General features: G+C 51.3%; 1 protein-coding gene across 1 annotated transcript in view; it reads right to left on the reverse strand.

Annotated features, from left to right (window-relative positions):
• LOC119387620 (serine/threonine-protein kinase 17B) overlaps positions 1-9,900 on the reverse strand; it is a 245,222-nt gene extending 235,322 nt beyond the window's left edge. The window contains exon 1 of the mRNA XM_037655065.2: positions 9,477-9,900. The gene's annotated coding sequence lies outside the window, so the exon portion shown is untranslated. The remainder of the gene's footprint in view (positions 1-9,476) is intronic.
• Positions 9,901-15,295: the final 5,395 nt, after the last annotated feature.

Raw genomic sequence — 15,295 nt, forward strand, 5'->3', positions numbered from 1 at the left:
TCTGTAGTCCTGTGTCTGTAGTCCTGTGTCTGTAGTCCTGTGTCTGTAGTCCTGTGTCTGTAGTCCTGTGTCTGTAGTCCTGTGTCTGTAGTCCTGTGTCTGCAGTCCTGTGTCTGTAGTCCTGTGTCTGCAGTCCTGTGTCTGCAGTCCTGTGTCTGCAGTCCTGTGTCTGCAGTCCTGTGTCTGTGGTATAGAACGCCACTACGCAGCGCACACTTTGGATCGTTTAGCCCAGGTTCCAAAACGGTGGGAAGGGGAATAAAAACGCCGTCGACGACACGGAGTGGAGAAATTGAGGAAGCAGTCATCGATATGTATGACCGGGGCTCGTAGGAGCCGCGCGCACCGTCAACGCGCCAACAGCTTCACGAACACAAGTGGCTCGTTTGGACTCGCACCACGGAAGGGCGGCGGGCCGCTAATATCGATGGAAATAAAGGGGACCAGACACGCTTCGCAAGACGCGATGAACACCAAAGAAGGGAAAAAAAATGAGAGAAAGAAAGAGCAGAAAAGTAGAGAAACGAGGAGGCAGTTGAGATGAACCGAGGAGGCAGCCGTAAATGCACGCCTCGATAGCGGCAATCATAAAAACATGCCGCAGCTGCAGCGCCAGGAAGCGGTTGCAGCGGGCGCAATAAAATGAAGGGCCCTAGAGACGAGGAGGCATGGGAAGCAGAAAAGGGAGAGAGGAGGGGGGCTGGCGCGGGATGAGGGGGTGGGGGGGACGAAGTTCGTAAACCGGAAACTGTTAAGACACACCGTCGGCTATTTCGGTGCTTCTTTCGGCAGCGGACCTCGGCCCCCGATCATCGCTGCTGCGGCGGCGCTGCTATAGCGCCAGACGGTGCCCGGACATCTGGCGGCCATCTTGTTGTTCGCCGTCCATCTTTTGCCACCCCTCCTTCCCCTTCCGAAGCGCAAAGAGCTACACTTTTTTTTTTTTTTTATGATTCCGTCGCGGAAGAGGCGCACGCACCTTTGCACCCAGCCCGAAGCTCGCAAGGGCGTAAATTACGCCGCATCCGAGCACGGGGCACCCGAACATGGGAAAGCCGCGAGCAACGCCTGCCATAGTCGCTGCCTGCGCCTGGCTGGGAGGCGCTCTTTGCTGCTACTTAATAAAGACTCGACCGTTTAATAGTTACTGCACGAGATCCATACGCAGTAACACTACCATTTCTAATCTATATACAGATATACATAAAACGCCGCGACGTACGGCACGCAGGATGTAACATGGGCTTATATATCGTATAAAACTATAGCTCACTATAGTAAAAGGTAAAACTAACAAACGAGCGGAAAGTCCTGACAACACGCGCTGACGGACTGTTCGCGATTAAATACATGGCCACCGGGGGAACCACGCACGTCCGCTTCTTGGCGCCATCAACAAACAGGGAAGTACACGGCACGCGTCGACAGAGGATGCGGGGCGGCGGGAATTAGCGAAGAACCGTTGTTGTTTCATGCTCCACTTCACCGGTCAGTGGTGCAGCGTCGACTGGAAGGCTCTCATCCGCGTCGAAACGCGCGTTGCCTTCCAGGATGCTTCAACTACCACTGTCGAAGCGAGGACGACTTTTCCGCCATCCTTACACCCTGCTTCCTTCCTTCCTTGCTTCGCTACGGCGCCAAACAATGACACGCGCTGACGGGTTCTCCACCGACGGGGTGGCACGCGCTGAGTGCACGAGCAGCCGTTTCGCAACGGCAGCAGAAGCAGCAAACCGGAAGCATCCAGCGCAGCGTCCTGGTATTGTTGAGAAGCGGGAGCAATATCGACTCGCAGTCGTCCATCAGCCGAAACGTCCTCGCGAAGGTCACTCGGCTGTGTTCCGTCCTTCCGCCGGCCGGCTCTCCCGCTTGCCTCTACCTGATGAAGCGGCACAGCGGGCTCTCGAGCTCCGCTTTGCTCGGCGAAAATGGGCAACCGTCCAGAGGACCAAACGTCGAGCGAGGGGAAAGAAAACTACGGGATACCAGATTTTGCTTCAGCTGTGGGTGCTCGGCAGGGATGTTCAGTTCGCGGCCTAAAATTAAGCGGCCAGTGACAAATGGCTTAATGCACGAAGAGCGGGTTAACCATCCATTCTCAGTACGGGGTGCATTGCGGCCGCCACCGCCCACTCGCCTTTCTTCGACCAAAAACTTTATGCGTGTTCCGACCTGTATAGACAAACAGAGGCATGCGCGAACTGCAGGTCTCAATAGTAGAGATAGCGAAGCCAGGCCCCATCAGGAAGAATGCCAGCAGTCGGTGCGTCGCTGTGCGGCGTTGTTTTGTTACAGGGAGGTTTTAAGTCATGTCTTAACGTACCGTGGAGGTTGGCTCGTTAAATGCGGCAGCTCCTCCCGTTGCCACAAAGACCGCGGAATGCCCATGACGGGCAACGAACGTAAGACCTGTACACATGCACAGCCGCACTCGGGCTTGTTAGCCAGCAGAACCATGTAGATACGGCAGATGACAGATCGATGTTGCTTTGTTTAAAAAAGAAAAATGAACCACATGTCGTGGTGTTGCTTTCTATATACTGTCGGCAACGCAGTCGACCCATCAGATTCCTCTATCGTAATGGCATCAAAGGTTGCGCGGCAAATTGCACGACAGATGCACTGAACGCTTCGTTAGAGAAGTTGCAGTGGTGCGACGTATATTTTGCACATAACCTTGAACACCTTGAAGCGCCTCTTAATTGGTCAGGCCGACGGCTCTTCGCCTACTGACAGCTTGCACCTAATGTCAAAGACGCAGGTTTTCACGTAATAGTGCTCCAAGATGGCGGCTCCGATAACGTCAAAACAGTATGATCAGATGACGGCTAACCTACTTCAATGTGTTAACGACGCTGCCGGAACATTTTTGCCATCTGCACTTCTAACGAAAGAACCTGCACGGGATACATCTGCACTGATAACACTATAACGTCACATCACTATAACTTCGCGTCCCGCCACGTCATACTCCATGGCGGTTTTAGTGAAGTTAAGGCAAGTCATCTATATGAAGGGTACAGCCATAATTTACGAAGTCAATTAGGTAACGCTTTCAAGAGCGCCTACGGAACAAACGAATCGAGAGTGCGATCGACGAGAGACGAAACGCTAGCGCGCTTCATCGAAGATCGAACATCCGTGTGGCATAGAACTCTCTAATAGCGGGCGTCGCTGCCTGGGCAGGCGGCCTTAATTACGGAGCACGTCACAAAAGGAAGCCGAACAAAAGCGGCGCACGCGCGGACCGCGAAGCTTCATCAGCGGCCGGCCCGCGGGCGGCGGGCTGGCCCGTTGGCCCAGTTCGCCTCGCCTCGTGGAGGGATCGACGCCGTTTCATCGGCGACCGGATGAGTGTATATCAGTAGACGGTGGCTACAGAGGTGCCCCTTTGCTAGGCTACACTATATACCGTTCTTCGTCACATTTGCCTCCGAGAAAGCGAAAACGTGGTGTGATGCACACGGCCGAGAGAGAGTTTTCTGCGTGTGCTAACCAATCTCCAGCAGGGACGGACGTTGGTTCTCAGGTAGAGAGAATAAACTTAATGAAACAGTAGTAGTAGGTGGATTAGGGCGGGCGGGGCCCCTCTTCCAGGGCCCCGCAGGCCAGAGCGGCTCGCCGGGCCAGACACAGGGTCGCCGGCTGGCTTCCCAGGGTAAGATCACCAAGTCGCGCCTCCCAGGACCACGTTCGTACTCGCTGTGTATTGTCAGAGCCGACAGAGACTGGTCTCTCCGGTACGATATATGCGGTATTATATAGTGTTGGAGTGCCTCCGCACCATGCAGGCACATAAATCCGTATATCTGTCTGGATATACTGTGAGTAGTTTGTGTAAATTCGGATACGTGTTAGTCTGCAAACGACGTCAGTCGCACGCTTTGCAGCATCATACGCGTCGAGTTGATCGCGTGACAGAACAGAGAGGAAACGCAACGCGACACGCCCCAACCAGAGTCTATAATCCCTGCTCTATACGCCGCGGCACGCTTCATATAAGCGACACCGAAAGCTCGAGCGACTCCGCGCAACAGAGAGCGAAAGGCAAACCTTTCAAGGATGGAAAGTTCCACGGGTAAAAATTATGTGTGTCAGCAAAATAGAGCGATGCGTAACCATGGCATGGGCGGAATGCGGGTATACAGCTTCGGAAACGCCGATGTCCATGCTTCAAATAAAGGAAGGAAGAAATGCATACACGTGGTGATTAAAGAGATCGTAATCCAAACAGGAAAGCTTGGCCCAATAATACCGGGAAAAGAAAACCCCGTGCGCATAGCTTGTCTCGACGCGCGATGCGGATCTGCCGCAATAAATACACGCGCGCCTTCAACCACACAGCGCGAGATTTGCTGCACCCGAGGAGACTTCGTATATATATAAGCAATGAACTAATAGGGACAGCAGCTAGCGATGCCGTCGCCTTCGTGCATCTCCACGCGAAACACAGACGCATGCAGTGGCGTGGAAAATCCCGCGCGGTGGCCATGATAGGAGCCACTGGGCCAGTCAGTCAGCCAGCTGCGGAGGCGCGCGCGCGCCCGACCAGAGACGAGCCGTCGTTCGCTCTGCCGGGGCCAGGGCCTACGCTGCGTGCCGAGGTCGAGGGGGCGGCCCACAGACATGACCCGAAGGGGTCATATAAGACAATGGTTTACCCCCCTACACGCTACAGCCCAACTGTCTCTGGAAGCCCGCGGTCACTGCCGAAAGCAGCTGTGGCACGCATAAAATTGCACGAGGAACGTATAACAGTTGCGCTTTTTTTTTTTTTTCTACAAGAAGTTTCGACGAAAATGATCCTCGTTGCGTATAAAAAGAAATCTGAGAGCTCCCTATAGCCTCGCGCGGGGCTAGCCCCGAAACGTTTGACACTGGGTTACCCGGACAGGTAAACGACTCGAAGCGTTGGCGAACAAAGTGAAGACGTGACATGTTCCGTGGGGGGCACCCACGATGTTTCTCTCTCTTTGCAAGACCATCGTTTTGTTTGCGTCCCGGACATTGGCGTGCTCTCTGCTCGATTGAATTTCGCCCGCGTGGGAGCGTGTACACGTCAGCCACTGCGGGAAAAAAAAGTGGGTCACCACGCAGAGCGACGGAGAGCTGCACAGACGGAGAACAAACGGTTACACTCCGGCACATCGACGTGTCCTTCGCGTGACGCTGGGCTTCAATTATAGAGCGCTGTCCACTCAGACACACTCACGAAAGCCCATGTAGTAGACTTTGGTGTCATTTAACTTTGGCCGACGTTGTCATGGTGGCGCGTAGCAACGCCCTTGTGGCCCGTCGATTAATCAAACGGTCATGATTAATTGATCCTTTAAACGCATACCTAAAGAGAGGCTTGGTCGTTTTGAATTTCCCGCCCGCACCATTTATCACCCAAGGCAGCGTCTAATCGCACCACTATAGCGCATACATGTATGAACATATGTGAACCGTAACGTATATGAACCGTGAGTCGGACGCGTTCGTGGGCGCGGCGCATACGTCGCCGCGCCAATGCAGTTCAAAAGTCACTACAGTGAAATGCTGTCATAACGAAGCACTACAGACCTCCAAAAATTCTTTGTTATACAAGTTACTTTGTTGTAAAGGTAAACAAAATAAAACACCTAACACGAATTCAACAGGTACTCGTTTAAGAAGTCACTTTTTTTTTTTTTTGCGCACATTACTTCTGACGGATGGTATGATGCTCCACGGCGAAATCTGAGATTGACGAAAGGCACAGCGGCAGATCGTCGAATTCCGCTATTGCTTCCATCGCCAAATTGCTCGGACTCGCGTATTCTCAAACAAATTCTACGCTCCAGCTATTCGCAAGGGTAGCGCGCGCCCGTGTGCGTGCCGACCGCCACTGCGTACTGCAGGTCAGTGACGGCTGTGTGAAGGCCGCGATGGCGCCGCTACATTCGACCTAAGTAACAAAATCAGCAGTGCGGGAAGCCTATAAATTCCTTCCTTGTGCGAGTAATTTCGTTGTAGCGGTATCGCTATATAGAGGCGGTCACAATACACGTGTAATGTAGGAATTCGGCAAGGACACGCGAAGTCCTTCGTTATACGGGTAATTTCGCTGCAAAGGCGTCCGTTGTACCGAGGCGCTCGACTGTATCCGAATGCCGTCCGCTGCAATCGAAACGGCAGTCACGCAGAGCGCACTTCGAAGTAAAATTACAGCGTAAAATGGTGAAGCGCTTGTCGTGAAATAGGTACGAGAATAAGCAAGGTCCGAGTGCTTGCAGCTATAAGTGTGGAAATACAAGAAATCAAAAATAAAGCAAAAGATGTGGATCGAGGTTTTGTCTAGCCTGGCGCGACGAAAGCAAGTGGCGAAGCCCGCCGTACCCACGGGGTGCGTTTCTGACATTCAAATGCGACTGAATATAGACTGTCAGCCCGCTGAGTGACGACAAGGACGGCATGGGTCGCAGCAAAGATATCTTGTGTCTATCTATGATGTTGGCACTCGCAGACATTACTTTGATGAGAAGTACGCAGAGATGCATAGTTGCTCCTGCCCTGCTCAATCACGAATTGGAGTTGCTGCTGCCTCCCTGTATTGCCAGCGGTCTCAGCACCTGCACGTCAGCTACACTGCACAACAATGCTTGAAGTCCCCTTTATTCAGAAGGGCGAGGGGGAGTAGCCCGCATTGGCTTCTTGTATGGAAGTACAATGAACAAGTAATGGAAGTATGTGAGGGCTATATGGGAGAGGAAGAGATGGCGAAAGGGTGGGAGGTTAAAGCTCTGCCGCGCAAGGAAAGGAGCACAATAGACAAAGTGGTGAAGTTCTTTAGAGGGTCCCCAAGCTCGCGAGCCTGTCGTGGTGTGGCACTGAAGCCGCGACATCAGTAGGTTTGGGCGGAAACGTCACGGAGGAGCTTCAAAGTGGACAAAACCTTTTGCAGACTTGACGTAGTGTGTTTGAAGGGGTCACAGCGCTAGACAACACGAACAAGTAAGTATCGTTTACTATAGCGTGGCTGTTTGGGCGTGTTGGTAAGACATGACTAATAACGTTTAAGCGCACACGTTTAGTGTGTCATTATTCTAGTCTGGCAGTGCTTTGTCATGTCTTGCCAACACGCCCAAACGGCCACGTTAGTGAACTACACTTCCTTATAGTCCCTGTCGTCTTGCGATACGACCCCTTCAAATGCATCTAACGAACTAACCCCAAAAAACCGTGCTTCTGACGTCATAACAGCCTTCCTTGCATAGACGTGTCCGGACTTGCCATATCCAGCGAAACTGCAGGCTTCGCATAACGCAGTGGAATCTGCTGCAGCCGTTGCTTGCGTTTTGCAAGAAACGGGACAGCTGTCGATAAATCCCAGGCTGAACACCACACGTACTCAAGTAGGACGAGCTATTGTACAATACCTTTCAGTGTATCAATATATAGCAACTCTGTACAGATACAGGCGCTTTGTGCGATAGCAGCACAATATCTTTCTTTTTTGTCTTCTTTGTCTTCCTTACATGCCTCGAAAAGTGCTTTGTAGCGGCTCTAAGAACTCAAAGCTATGTCCATTCGTTACGACAGCGACTTCGTTATTTTTATTACAGCATAAAGGAAGGACGACGAGTACAGAAAAGCCTTTAAAAAAAAGAAAAAAAAAGAAAAAAGAGCTGACCATAAAACAACCGACAGGAAAGACATTACGCACCAACTGGATTCTGAAAACCTGCTTTTTGTTACTTTTTAATCGACCTTCGCAACGCGACTCAAGTTTCCCGAAACAATGGCAGGACGTCGACGGCATGTTAAATTTAGATGGAGGAGCGACAAACAAAAAATTCAGAAATAACAAAACCGCGGTAAGATTCCGATCACCAATAAACGACGGCTGCTGAGAACGACGGGTAGGGCAGCAGCGATGTTAAGCAATACATTACGTGGCGCTAGCCTAAAAGATTGCGCCCAAAGGGAACCAGTACTGCCCCTGCGCAGTTGAAACTTAAAAAAAGAAAGAAGTAATGATGGCGAGATAGAAGGGACGACTGCGTACACGGCTGGCAGCCGCGGCTCACACAGTATTGAAATTCACTGGACGCCTCGAGGAAAAACGCCAGGAGAGCCAGCGGCATGAATTGAGGTCGGCGGCAGGCAGCCAGCGAAGGTATGCAGCCGCAGTGGTAGCAGCAACAGCAGCCGCGCTGGATGCGTGCCTGCACCTCGTAGGGGAAGAAAAAGTTCCTAGACTATACAGAGACGGCCGCAGCTGCTCAAGCAACGCATTAAGAACGTACAGGAGAATATATCAGCGCAGCTCGAGGGAAAAACAAAACGGCACGAGCCAAGAGCAGCTGGTCGTAAACTTCATCCGGCGCGCGTAGCAGACATCGGCTCACAGACGCGAGACATGAGTCATAGTCAGCTGCTGCAAGTTCTTGAACCGGAGTACCCCTACCAGTACACGCAGAGGAGTCGGAGGAGCTCTTTATTTACCGTGAGGCGATATTTCACTGTGTCCCACCGCTCTGACGCGAAACACCGGCGGCGTTAAGAAAAAAGGCGAAAGTGACGTGCTGAAGCACCCCCCGTACACAACGCTTGTTTTGAAGTGAAAAGTGCGGTGGTGAAGGACCGATTATGTGCGTATCTTCGTCGCGCAGGATTAGACCACGCAGCTAATCGCCAAACGGCTAGACCACACACGCATTTCAACTGTCGGTGCGGGGCAAAAGCATGGCGTCGGTGCACATCTTTGACAACGGTGATGACAAATAATGAATCCAAAAATACTTATTACGCAACGGTAGTGGACAAAAAGAATTGCTGTATCATTCACAGTGATGCTACTTTGTTGCAGCAGAGGTCATAACAGGTTACGCTAGTCCTAAGGTGCCCCTGTGCACCGTTACACACGGTTATTAAACCGAACATATCCCATGCCTCCAAATTACTCGTGCCAGGGGCCACTCTAGAGTTCATAAATAACATAAGCGATGCAATAAAGAGTTGACGTGTCGTTACGAGCTAGCTGAAGCGAATGATGAAACAACGGTCACACTCGTGGAGGCTCGAAGAAGCCACGCTACGAAAAAGTTTCTCTGCACGAAAGGAAGGCGTCCAGCGCTCAAGTTATCAGCAGCGGCTCTTATTCTGAACCTAATGCGTGTGTTTCTCAGCGTGCTGCTAGTTAAGTCCGCTACGGCAAAGTACACGTCGGCGAACACGTATCTGAACAAGTCCGTACGTGCGACTTGCGTTCAAAAAGCGCCGGGAAGGTTTAAAGATCCGCCATCGCTATCGGCATCACCACGTATGGCCCCATTGCTAGCGAAAGGGCAGGTAACGCTAGCCTTTCGCCGCTTGTTCGGCTCACGCCCCTCGTTCACTGCGACATACTTCGTATTAATAGTCATTAAATGTGCCATATCGAGCTATAATGTCGGGAAACACAGACACCTAGGTGAAAGCAAAAGCGTTACAACGGCCAGCACCACGCTTACCTGCAAGATCGCGAAAGCCAGGCACAGTCGAAGCGCTGACGTTGATTTCCGGTGAACACACACAAAATATTACTCCAGTCGGGCTCGGAAATCCAAGTGGCGTAAAACCGTGGCTCGGCCGGCGGCTTGCGAACGCAGTGCTGCTAAGCAAGCGTGCTTGTCTTCCGCACAACGAAATCACCAACAGAGAACGCACGCAAGCGGTAACACTGCCAGTGCCGGCACGCACTGTCCCACGTAGAGTGACCGTCGCTCAGTGATCACGGGACATCAGCATCACAGCCATGACAGCGCTGTAGAAACGTTCCAGGAGACCGGTGCACTGCGACTAAACGGCGTACAGCGGCTGCCACGACTGCTCGGACGGGAATAATAGAGCCGCCGGGCCGTTCAGGTTTTTCTTCCTCTCCGCGGCGAGGCCACGATGGACGCGCGTGAGTGCAGAGAGACCCGCATCGAAGCTGCCGGCTACGGCGATAGCGCTGCCATCTACTAGGCGCGCAGCGAGTTAGCGAAAGACCTGTTGGCGGAAGCGGCCATTTCGGTTGTTGCGTTGGGACGGCGCGTCAAAACCGCTTGAGCTGTACGCTGTTTGTCGTAAGTTGCTGAGTGTGCATATGCGTATTAATCGATATACTGAGCTTTGGCTTTGCATAGATGGATGGATCCTCATTATGAGCGTCCCCTTTATAACGGGGCGGTAACCTGTAAGTCACCAAGCTGTTTCGATCGTCTACCTAAATTACACATTTCCTTAAGAAAGAAAAAAAAAAAGAACTTCAGAAGTTCGTAGCTTAACCTTCTGAGTTTTACCGTAGAGTGACCCTCGTCGTCATGATATTTTGTCTTTTCTCCGCATCCGCCACCAATCCTCCAGCCACATTTTACTGATCTCTATCGCGGACATGTAATTAGTATACAGGTATACTGTAAAATTGTAATGATTGTGCACTTTCCAGTTTAGGGACAGCGGTAAGTTGCCAATCATGATTTGGGAATGACTGCCGTATGTGCTGAAGCCCATTCTTATCTTCGGTGAATTTCCTTTCATTAGCATATTCTCCCCTGTTAGTAATTGTCCTAGTAGATATGCATACTCATATGCAGATTCTAGAGGCTGTTCACTAATCGTGAATTGTTGTTCTTTCACCAGGATTACTCACACTCTCGTATTCCTAGTTCATTTTTTACCAGTGCTAAATAAACGCCACTCAAAGATGAAACAAACGTATGTCACTAACGGTGGACTTGTATTGAGACTGCACTGCACAAATTACTATCCGAACAAGAATCATGAAACGTACAGCGTATTACCTGCGCATGCGTGCATTCATACTCCGTGAAATATATTCGCTGTCTTTCTATGGTGATGCCAACAGGAGCGGTGCGGATGCATTTATCTCATTCTTTTTTCATTTTATTTTATTGCTTTATGCCTCAAACACGTCAGGCCGAACTTATTCCAGAATTTCTTTACGCACAGAAAACGAAGGCAGCCGCATGGCTTCGGCGTTGAGATGCTTTATAGGTGCACGATGTTATCAGCGTTCTTATGTGCGTCCTCTCTTCCTGTTATTTGCAACAGAATCGCATGTCGGAGAACATTAAACCACGTAGCTGCGCAAGCGATAGGCCAAACCCTTTGGAAGGTTTCTTCAGGTGGGCTTCGATGAAACGTCGAAGCTTAAGTCAACTACTGCATAAGGCTAGGACGAGAAGCAGACCACATACTAGGCGAACGCATTTGACACGTGTCCAGGAGCGCTGTTCTTAACCGCATCCTAACACAAAGCGTTACTATTGTAACTTGCAAGCGTTTATTTCAGTGGCGGAAGACATGCTTCTCCGTCGGTGTTCTTAAAAGAGGAAGAAAGGAAGGCTAGACTTAACAGGAAACAAGACCCGAGCCGGTAAGCCGCAGCCTGCTTATTGCATTGGAGAAGACTGAAGGATAGAAAATGATTCCAGTTGGAGCGTGCATTTAACCCATATCACTTCCGTTTGTCGGTCTCGTAGTTGCCAGGCGCCAGCTTGTTGTCATGTGGCAAGGCTCGTTTGTCGTTACGACGGAGCATCCCTACTTTCTTCATCGCAACACGCGACCCGCCACAGATGGTCTAGTGGTTATGGTGCTCGACTGCTGGCCCGAAGGTCGCGGGATCGAACCCCGGCCTTCGCGGCCGCATTTCGAAGGAGGCGTAATGCTTGAGGCCCGTGTACTTAGATTTAGGCGCACGTTAAAGAACCCTAATTGGTCAAAATTTTCGGAACCCTCCACTACGGCGTCCCGCATAAACATATCATGGTTATGGCGTAAAACACCAACGATTATTATTGTTATCACAACACACATTGTTGCAAAGGTTTCGGTCATCGGTCACATCGGTGTAGCGTCAGCCAGCGACCAGGCATTAGGTCGTGTCGATCACCGAATGACTTGCGGATAGAAACGAGGCGACGATGAGAAGCAAGAACAGAACGCTTATTTACGCGGCTTCGTAAATACCAGTCAGCTCAAAAGGATGCTCGAAAAGAGAAAGACTCTCAAACGATGTTTGGCCAAAGGAGTGTTAAAGCTCATTCGAGGGCCCCAGTAAGTCTATGCACGTGCACTCACCTCCTGGGAGGAACCTTTCCTTATATTTTGCGATGCAGCCTTGCATTATGGCATATTGCTTTGTGTGAATATATGTGTGTCTATTGAATATTGTGTGTCTATTGTACACAACGATCGTGCGACTGTAGCTGAGGCCGGTTTGCATTAGGAGACGGGTGCGTTCTGATTGCAAGCCTGGACATGCAGGGATCTTGGCGCTGCGCTGGTGCACTGACTCATGCTTCGAGCATTGCTCCTGGAGACATGCCTGAACTTGCCTTCGCTGCACGCAGCGCCCGACCAAGAGCAGCAAGGAGGTTCTGTCCAGCAAAACGAGTTGACCCCATGAGCGGGGACCCCAGTAACCAGAAAACCGAGCCGAACAGAAGAACGCAAGGACAGAACAAAAGATCGAAAAAAAGTGGGGGGCGCTTATCGAGAGGGGTCCCCTGGACTAGAGTGTACTAGTCTACCTGGACTAAAACTCTGTCACGATGTTTTCAGTATGCGTTGGCACTGTTTCCGGTGAAACGAACGCTCGCCCATTACCTGCCCACCTATTCCACTCTCTCTTCTCGGTCATGGCTGCGCACGTGTAGCTGCCAGAGACCTCGCTTGTTGAGTACCAGAGGAAGAGTGCTTCAACCAAGACGAGAAGGACAGAAAGAAGACTGAAAACTTAGCTAGTTGGCACGCACTCATCTCTTAGTTGGTGCAAAGCTTATGAATTTATGAGTACGAAGATTAGGAAGTGCACGGGACATCCGCGCTTTGCGAGTGCTGCACCGACTAGATGAGGACAGAAATGCCGAGCTTCTAGGAGGCAATCTCGATTACATTCGATGAGAGTGCCTTCGGTACCCTTTAGGGTATAACATGATGACCCGAAGAGATTCATCTGTGGTGCGTCAAATTTATATATAATACACTCCCTAATCTCAGCTTCGCACATCCTGCATCCAACTTCCTATCCTGATGGGTGTCCTGGCTGTGGAGCTATCCCAACGTTGTTTTCCGTAACGCTGGAACGGAATGTCAGCCTCAGCCGGCCGGGTTCTCCCGTTTTCCTCTCCAATCCCAACCATGCAGGCCGTGTTTTCTGACGGAAGCCGGGGTGCCAGCTGGCGATGGTTCATATAGACGATTTTACGTAAGACATATGGGCGCCACCACCTTGGCCTGTTAAGCCAATGTTTTCCTATATTTGCACATCGCGACGTGAATTAATAGGCTCATGAAGCGTCGAATGCACCAACCCAACCGTTTTCATGCGTATGCGTCTACCCTATCACCGTTCGTTTAGTTAAAGACACAAAACGGCAAGGCTACAGTCCAGTATGGCGGCACCGTAACCCGTCCGTAAAATAGTTCATACGAGACAGAGCTATTGGGCCTCTGGACTTATCGCGCCACCGGACACCTTTGCAATGGCCTCAGTGAAAAGTGATCTCTTTCCCTCTTATAGTTGCTTATAAAATTCTGATGGGTGTCGTGACCATCACATACCTGAGCTAAGGTATAAATAAGCTCATAGCATATATATGAACTATAAGATACGGCGTATGTGCGTTCAGTTCAGTGTCCGCAATGCTGCTGCATGACAATCAGTGTTTCGCATAGTTGACCCTTTCGAGAGGCCAGACACGGTCCTGGCGACCAACTTTCCCAACATTTGAAATGCCAGCAGTTCGTGCAGCGACTCCTCTACATTTCTCTGACAAAAATACACATTTACTAAAGGGGGAAGTGGGTGACTCTAGAAGCACTCGAAGCGCATTTAAATGTTTCTACACACGCGGAAGACTGACTCGCAGCATTGGCATCTTAAGAGCAGTGAGAGCAGCGTGCAGTAGCAGCGGCTGCAACCAGCGCGCCGTGGTCACGTGACACGGGCAGCCAAAGCGAGGCACACACAGAGGCGATCCATCCGACTTCAGGAAAGAACCGTCACGGTTACCGCGCAGCCGCTACGCTCGGAATGCGCCTCACCGCTACCTGCAAATATAGATTCACGCACGTGTTCTCTCCCGTGTTCGCGCATGTCCTTTTCGCGCCGCGCACTGCAACAAAAAGCAAAACGAAACAAAATCGTACGGAAGCGGCGGCGACAACAACAACACCAGCAGCAGCGAAAGCGGTACCTTTTTCTTGTTTTGTCCTTCTTTAAAAGCAGTAGGGGAAGTGACTGGGTGCCGTTGCCTAAACGGCCCTGCCTGCTGCATGCATGCCGCTTTCTCCTTCGTTCGTCGTCGGTCTTCTTCACAGCGCGACGCGAGCGCATGCCGGGAACGCCCCGCTGACTGATGATTCCGCGCTTTTTGTTCCAGAGAGGAAGAAGTCAGCGCCAGGCAACGGCGCCCGCCGGTCTCTCATCTATTGACGCACACGCACGCGAACTCGCTCGCCAAAAAGGCTATTCTTCGTCCTTTCTTTCTCACTGTGGCGGAGGAAGCAGCGCGCGCGTGAGCTGCGCCCGCGGATGAAAGAAACGGGGAGTGTCGCTCCCCCTTGAGCGCCGAGGCGAAAATCGATCCCCCCCCCCCCCCATCCCACCCCTCCCACCAACTCTAAATGTGACCACCGTTCCTCTTTCATCTTTCCTTTATGAAGCGCTAAGTGAGCGCGATCGAGAGAAAGCCCTCGATGCCTCTGTTAGCGATGTATACCCTCCTTGTATAATGTGTTTGCGTGCACACACACACACTCGGCTCTGTTCTCGTCACACTCGTTGTTCCTGCTTCGCTTGTGTAGTCGTACATCTAGTCGACACAGAAGCCAGCAAAAACAGTGTGTGTAATGACAATGTTGGCGGAGCTAGAGTGATGCTCAAGACAATGATACGCTTCTTGCTTGCTCCTACGTATACAGGTGACGACGCGCTCGCCGCTTCTTATCTATATAAGCCGGGGCAACACCATTATCTTCGCCAGCAGGAACGCCGAGAAAGTGCAGCCTGGAATTCCGTTAGCTCAAGCGTTTCCTTTACGTACGCTTCCTTGTGTAACAGCTAGAACAGTGGCGCATGCAAGTGCGGAGGCTTCGGGGATAATGGCGATTCCTGGAAGTAATTCAGGGGGCTTTTCCAAAACTATACGTTAAGGCATAAGTTGAATAAGTACATACGGAAACAAAACGGTCCATTCGTGGCGCCACTGCATGCGCGCAGAGTGGAGACGGGGCGAAACAGAAGCTGTTTATCCGAAGGCGGAGATTTAGGCCGGCG

The sequence above is a fragment of the Rhipicephalus sanguineus genome, chromosome 3, assembly GCF_013339695.2.
Source record: "Rhipicephalus sanguineus isolate Rsan-2018 chromosome 3, BIME_Rsan_1.4, whole genome shotgun sequence".
NCBI classification, from domain to species: Eukaryota; Metazoa; Arthropoda; class Arachnida; order Ixodida; family Ixodidae; genus Rhipicephalus; species Rhipicephalus sanguineus.